Source organism: Octopus sinensis, linkage group LG3, assembly GCF_006345805.1.
Source record: "Octopus sinensis linkage group LG3, ASM634580v1, whole genome shotgun sequence".
NCBI lineage: Eukaryota > Metazoa > Mollusca > Cephalopoda > Octopoda > Octopodidae > Octopus > Octopus sinensis.
In genome coordinates this window covers 146,940,426-146,947,925 of record NC_042999.1, presented here as the reverse complement: position 1 = coordinate 146,947,925, position 7,500 = coordinate 146,940,426, and the positions used below count along the sequence as shown (strand labels likewise).

The 7,500-nt window shown below is 34.5% G+C and overlaps 1 protein-coding gene across 1 annotated transcript in view; it reads left to right on the top strand.

Moving 5' to 3' along the window:
- Nucleotides 1-7,500, top strand: part of LOC115209555 (metabotropic glutamate receptor 8-like) — a 654,788-nt gene that overhangs the window by 35,328 nt on the left and 611,960 nt on the right. The window contains exon 2 of the mRNA XM_036501466.1: nucleotides 6,683-7,500. This exon is cut by the window's right edge and continues 1,572 nt beyond it. The gene's annotated coding sequence lies outside the window, so the exon portion shown is untranslated. The remainder of the gene's footprint in view (nucleotides 1-6,682) is intronic.

Genomic DNA, 7,500 nt, shown 5'->3' with positions numbered 1-7,500 from the left:
AGGCGGCGAGCTGGCAGAATCGTTAGCACGCCGGACGAAATGCGTAGCCGTATTTCGTCTGCCGTTACGTTCTGAGTTCAAATTCCGCCGAGGTTGACTTTACCTTTCATCCTTTCGGGGTCGATTAAATAAATACCAGTTACTCACTGAGGTCGATGTAATCGACTTAATCCCTTTGTCTGTCCTTATTTGCCCCCTCTGTGTTTAGCCCCTTGTGGGTTGTAAAGAAATAGGTATTGCGTCTACTGCTCAAATTCCGCCGGGGTCTACTTTGCTTTTCTGTCTGTTGCGGTCGATTAAATAAGTACCAGTTACACACTGGGGCCGATATAATTGATTTAATCCCTTCCCTCAGTAGAAAGGATTAGTAGAGAATTATTAAGATTCTGGATAAGATGCTTAACAATTCGCCCGTCTGTTCGTTCTCAGTTCAAATTTTGCCGAGATCAACTTTGCCTTTCATCCTTACAGGGTCGATAAAATTGCTGCCACTAATTTTTATGACTGAGGTCGATGTAATCGACTTATTCTCACCCCTAAAATTTCTGACGTTGTCTAAAATTTGGAACCATAATTAGAGCATCGGCTGCAGTTGTTCCGTTTCATTACGTTTCGAGTTCAAATTCCGCCGAGGTTAACTTAGCTCAACAGTTTCGAGCGATAAAAATGTCTCAGACTAGTACTGAGATTAATGGTATTGGCCAAACACCAGCCCTTACAACTGCTGGTCTTGTGTCTAAATTAGAAAATATTGTCTTGATTTCTCTCCAGTATCATGGTTGCCGGACTCCGCTCTGCGTATTTTCTTCAATGGATCCTTCAAAAATGCTTATTTTCCAAAGATCAATCACGTGGATTTTCAATATTCACTTCGAGTTCATCAATATTCGTAAACTGCCAGAAAACATAAAACATTGCTGGCCTGCATAGAGAAGAGCACACAGACACAAGGACACACAGACACACATAAACATTCACATATACCCGCATTCACACACAAACAGACATGTTCAAAGTTTGCATATCAATCACTCTAAGTGTAACTACACTTCACATATCAACGATTATAGAAAACAAAAACAAAATAAAACAAAAGCACGTTGCTTAGCAACCATGGCTAACACGCATTCTCAAAACAAAAAGAAATGAAATTTATGTTTAGCTTTTGTTTTTACCAAGACAATATCACAGTTTATATTGTGGAGTGGTTATGGTCGATTGCATTGATTCTAATTATCTTACAGAAGTGGATGAAGCACCTAGTTGCGCATGTGCATGTGTGCTTGTGTGTTTAGATGGAGAAGAAGGAAGAAATTGTCTTACTAAATAGACAAGGAATAAACTGAATACTCCAATGCATTTAGGTTGACTATTTGTGGTGATCGATCTCTTTCACCATTTTCATTTTTAACGTAAGTAATAAAAATAAATCGCAAAATGTGATGGATAACTACAGACGATATAATAATTTCCGGTATCCATATCGGGCGACCTATTCCGTAAAATCTGGCTGGATATAAAAAGATTTGGTCAGTTTCATTCGAAGACAGAACGTAAAGGGATGAAATCAGAAAAATGAAAATAAATCATAGAGTTCGATCATGTAAAGCATCGATATTCCTTGTTCTGAAAATTAGAAATAAGTTCTAAATATGTCGGCTAGTCGAGATTCTTTTTTTATTTTGTCTGTTTGTACAAATGTTAGAGTATTTTGTCTGAGTACAAAAGTTGTGCATGTGTTTTTATACATATATATATATATATATATTATATATATATATATTATATATATATATATATATATATATAATATATATATATATATGTATGTATATATATGTTTGTATATATATATATATGTATGTATGTATATGTATAGATATGTATGTATATATATACAGGCGCAGGAGTGGTTGTGTGGGAAGAAGCTTGCTTCCCAACCAGATGGTTCCAGGTACAGTCCCACTGCGTGGGCAAGTGTCTTCTACTATAGCCTCGGGTACACCATAGCCGTGTGAGTGGGTTTTAGAAGACATAATCTGAAAGAAGCCTGTCATATATATGTTCGTGTTTGTGTGTGTATGTTTGCGTATGTTTGTGTGTCTGTGTTTAACTCACCAGCATCGCTTGGCAACCGATTTTGGTGTGTTTACGTCCCTGTAAATTAGCGGTTCGGTAAAAGACACCGATAGAATAAGTACTTAAAAAGTTTAAGTCGGAAAATCGTGCCCTCGACTTATTTTTACTTTTAAGCCGAACAGCTACATTACAGACATGTAAACAAATTAACTCCAGTGGCTAAGCGTTGGTGGTAGAACAAACACAACCACAAAGACACGCACACATTTTATATTATATTATATCATATTATATATACGACGGACATCATTCAGTTTCTGTCTAATGAACCACCTCACAAGGCTTTGGCTGGTCCAAGGCTAGAACAGAAGTGACTTGGCCATAGGTGCCGGGAATTTGTTTTCTTAAACTTCACCAGATTGTACAATACGTCCACAAAGTCTAAGCTAAGTACACAAGACTATTTTTAAATGCCGTTTCCACCAAAACCGGTTCCGTCGTACGCTTTCCATCCACTAATATTGCAGCACACACAGCATAGATCACACACAGCACAGAACATCAAAATATAATTATCGTGAACAAGCAAATGAGCACATGGAATGTCAGTTAATGCAGTGTCTCGACATACTGGAAATAGCAACAAAACATCCATAAAATTTCATCATACTGGTTTTGTATTAAGAACACCATTCATTTCTTGTCTTATGTAGACTACATATGATACAAAAGAGTCCGTTTCTTTATGGCTGCAAAACGTTCGATTAAAGATCTGCTGATTATGGTCTAACAGCAGTTTTGTTACCAAACACTTACACACACACACACACACACACATATATATAAATGTAATCTATCACAAATTATAAAATCAAGATGGTAACAGCTGAAAGCATTTCCTCAAAGGGTTAATCGATCATAATGAGAGTAGATATTACGAAGTGTCTTCAATATTTTTATTTAAGCTAAAAGCAGACTACAAAGTGAGAATAAATAAAGTCGGCCGATAGAGTAGATATAAGTGCTAAATCATTCGAATATCATACACTATCATCGTACACGTAGACCTAATATTGGTTTTTCGGGCAGACATACGTTTTTGCTTTTTTACTGGGACTGGGGGAAGGAGGAACTGACCAGTGCCTTTGCAATTACTTCTAGATTGAAGACATTAATGTTTATCTTTGACCTTTGTCAGACAAAAACTGCCGGAAATATATCAGCAGCAAAGGTATTCCTGATGACCAGCGCTCCAGGAAGTAGAGATTGGGCGTAAGGATAAATGCGAGGTGTGCGTGTTTATGCATGTGTGAAGGGAAGGGACATGAAATCACGTTTAATGAAAGAATAGCCGAGTGGATCGTGGGTTGCTGTGTGGAGGTAGTATGGGTCAATGTAGCTCCAATAAGGAGAAGTCATTATAGGAGTACTAAGAATTCATCGGGTGGTGGGGAGAGTGCATGCCCGTAGTCTAGTGCCACGGTTCTCAACCGGGATCCATACGACACTCGGATAGGGAGGGGCTATATAACATTTTGCTGTTAAAGTTTATGGACAACTTGTTTCAGTCATGTGACTGTGGCAATGCTGAATCACCGCCTTTAGTCGAGCAAATCGACCCCAGGACTTATTCTTTGTAAGCCTAGTACTTATTCTATCGGTCTCTTTTGCCGAACCGCTAAGTTACGGGGACGTAAATACACCAGCATCGGTTGTCAAGCGATGTTGGGGGGACAAACACAGACACACAAACATACACACACATACACACATACACACACACACACACACACACACATATATATATACATATAAACGATGGTCCTCTTTCAGTTTCCGTCTACCAAATCCACTTATAAGACTTTGGTCGGCCCGAGGCTATAGTAGAAGACACATGCCCAAGTTGCCACGCAGTGGGACTGAACCCGGAACCATGTGGTTCGTAAGCAAGCTTCTTACAACACAGCTACTCCTGCGCCAAATAAATTGGTTATACTTCTTCAATACAAAAAATATATTAACACCATTTTTATACAATTCCGATAATGTTCAATAATAGAAATGTAATAAACGTTTTGAACATACAATGTCTATGAGGCTCCATCCGAGTAAGATAGGAATTCGAGGGGACCCATAGTAAAAAAATGGTTGGGAGTCACTTGTCTCGTGGTTAAAACGTGTCTGTAATGACAATTGATCGAATTACTTTACATTAGTCGAATTAGTATCTTCATCTTTATTGTTGCTTCACACAACATTTCAGCTGTTGGAAGCCCCAGCTCTCTTCAGGTGTCTTGCGATTCACCTTAATGCTTCGCCTAGGGTTAAACACAGACTCTCTACACGACTGCACAGCATTAACTAATGCCTTTATCTACTACGCGATACCCGTAGACAGTGAAGGAGTGATATTTTTAGGCTAATAAACATCCACTGATGCCTTCTATCGGCTCAGTTCTGCTTGGATAATACAATTCTATATTTCTGAGTTTGCTCCAAGGCAAAGCACAAGACACCTGAAGAAGGCTGGAAAATACACAGTTGAAAAGTAGGGAAAGCAATAATCAAGATGGGGAGACCAGTGCGACTAATGCAAACAGTATATATATACACACACATATATATATATATATAAAGGGGTTTGTATGATTGTGTATAAAGGAATATGTATTATTCAAAGGAATTCCAACTCTGCTTTTTATGTTTTATTTATATTCTTTATAATGTAAATGTAGTATATACAATATATAGTATAAATAATATATATATAGTAAAATGAAATGAAATATTGATTGTCTTATTGAATAGATGAAATATTGAATATCAAATATTAAGGGACTAGTATACTTTCTTGCATTTAAGCAGCCTTCAAGGTCTCAGGTTGTGACAGGAATGTTTCAACTCTCTCTCTCTCTCTCTCTCTCTCTCTCTCTTTCTCTCCCTCTCTCTCTCTCTCTTCTCTCTCTCTCTCTCTCTCTATATATATATATATGTATATATATATATATATATATATATACATATACATTCTTGATCTAAGCTGTTATCTAATATATGTATGAGCAGCAACAACACTACTTCATATATCAGAGTAATACACCATTGATGGACTCGGCTCTTCTTCGTATTGTTTGAGATGAATAAAGCTATGAGTATATAGACTGTATATTTCTGTGCTTAAAAACACTGATATATTTTTCTGTCAGAAAGACAAGACACTAACTAGTCTTGAAAGTAGTGAACTTACGCTTTCGTTAAGACGCGTGTAAACCAACACTTCAATATATCAAGACGTTTCAATATATTTTACTTCATTTTACTTTTGTCTATTTTTGTTTATTTTCCACCACATGAAATTATAGAAAGTGAATCTTCCTCTAGTTTTCATGTCCTCTGTTTCTTTTGGGATATTCATTTATCAATATTTCGCGCGTATACCATCTCTCCTCTTTCAAACACAACACTCGTTTTAACACTTACATACACATAATATATACATATATACACACATAGATATAAACTACATATACATTTTTGTGTGCGTATATATATATATATATATATATATATATATATATATATATATATATAATATTATATTATATATATATATATATTATATATATATATATATATATATATATATACACACACATATATATATATATATAATATATATATATATATTATATATATATGTTTGTGTGTTCGTGTGTATGTGTGATTGTGCATCTATGCATATATATATTTATAAATTATATAGTATAAAATATTTATATCAAGCACAACTATATATAAAATAAAATGGATATTTTGAATAATAATACATACTAATAATACATATATGCACTATGTATGTGTCATATATTTATATAATATATCTACATATGTGTATACACATATATATATATCAATATGTATGCATATACATGTATACATACATATGATATATGTGTGATATATACAGACATATGGCGATACATCAGTATATATTTATATGAGTGCATTTAGATGATGTGATTTCCCTTTGTTTGTATTATTTTAATTCTAAAGTATTTGTCTGAGAGTAGGAAATATGATTTTTGTGAGATCCATCGTCTAAAAAAACAAATGATTTTATTCTGTATATTGTGTACACTCGCTTAAATTCTTGTTTTGTTTTCTCCGTTTGTTTATTTTATAACAAGAATAGACATCAATATACATACGTGCATACATATACATAAACATGTTCACACATGTATGTATGTATGTATGTATGTATGTATGTATGTATGTATGTATGTATGTATGTATGTATGTATGTATGTATGTGTGTATGTATGTATGTGTGTTTGTATGTGTATATGTGATTTACACATATGTACGAATGTATATATATTTACACATATATGTAAGAATGTAGAAATAAACTAAAATATTGAAAGAGAGACAGTGAAAAAACAAAGGACGTGAAAGAAGGAGAGATGTGTTCTCATGCGAGTACATTTGTACAAGATACCATTCCATGATACCATACATATTTCCATGTTTGTAATTTTAACTAGATATCATTTATCAATATTATTTCTACTTTCACTTCTTTTCATCTGTTTACTTTCAGGAATGTGAAATTGACCAAACGGCACACTAATCAGTCGTGACTACTGTAGAAACATTTTTGAACTGGCAAATAACAAAGAATTCCGTGAAGAAGAAAGATAAGAAAGATAAACTTTCAGAAGCAAGGACGAAAGAGGAAAAAGGAAAACAAGTCTCATTAAATAATTTAAGTGTAATCTGTAAGAAAAAACTATGTAGTCAAGAATTGCTTCTTACACAACATACATTATAAATTCTTTTGGTATGTGTCCGTGAACACAAAATGAAAACGGTCAGGTTATTCCTTTTTTAATAGCTGTAAATCTTACTCACTCATATACGCAAACACTTATGTCTATGCGTGTGTGTGTTTGAATTTACATTTGTGTGTGTATATACTCACATTTACACACGTTCATTTTATAGACTTAATAACATATGATCAGTCCGAATATTTTGTTGCACAAAATCTATCCACTTAAAAGCTCCACTTGAAACACTCGTCGGGTGTTTTTCCCTCCATCATCCCTTTCCACTCCGTTTCTATTTTTAAGCAAAGTCATATATTCACGTTTATCCGTATCATAGTCACATACAAACTCACACACACAACGACATACACATTCAAAAATACACTAATATACACAAGCTGATACACACACATATTCAGGCAGTCATATACACTCTAAAATTCATTCACAATGGGAAACGGATAAACACACATTCATTTACTCATCTTTAGAGTTTGTTTTAAGCACACAAACACACACACACACATTGACATACATTCAGAGTAATTATTACATATATACACAAACTCCACATGTAAAACACACACAA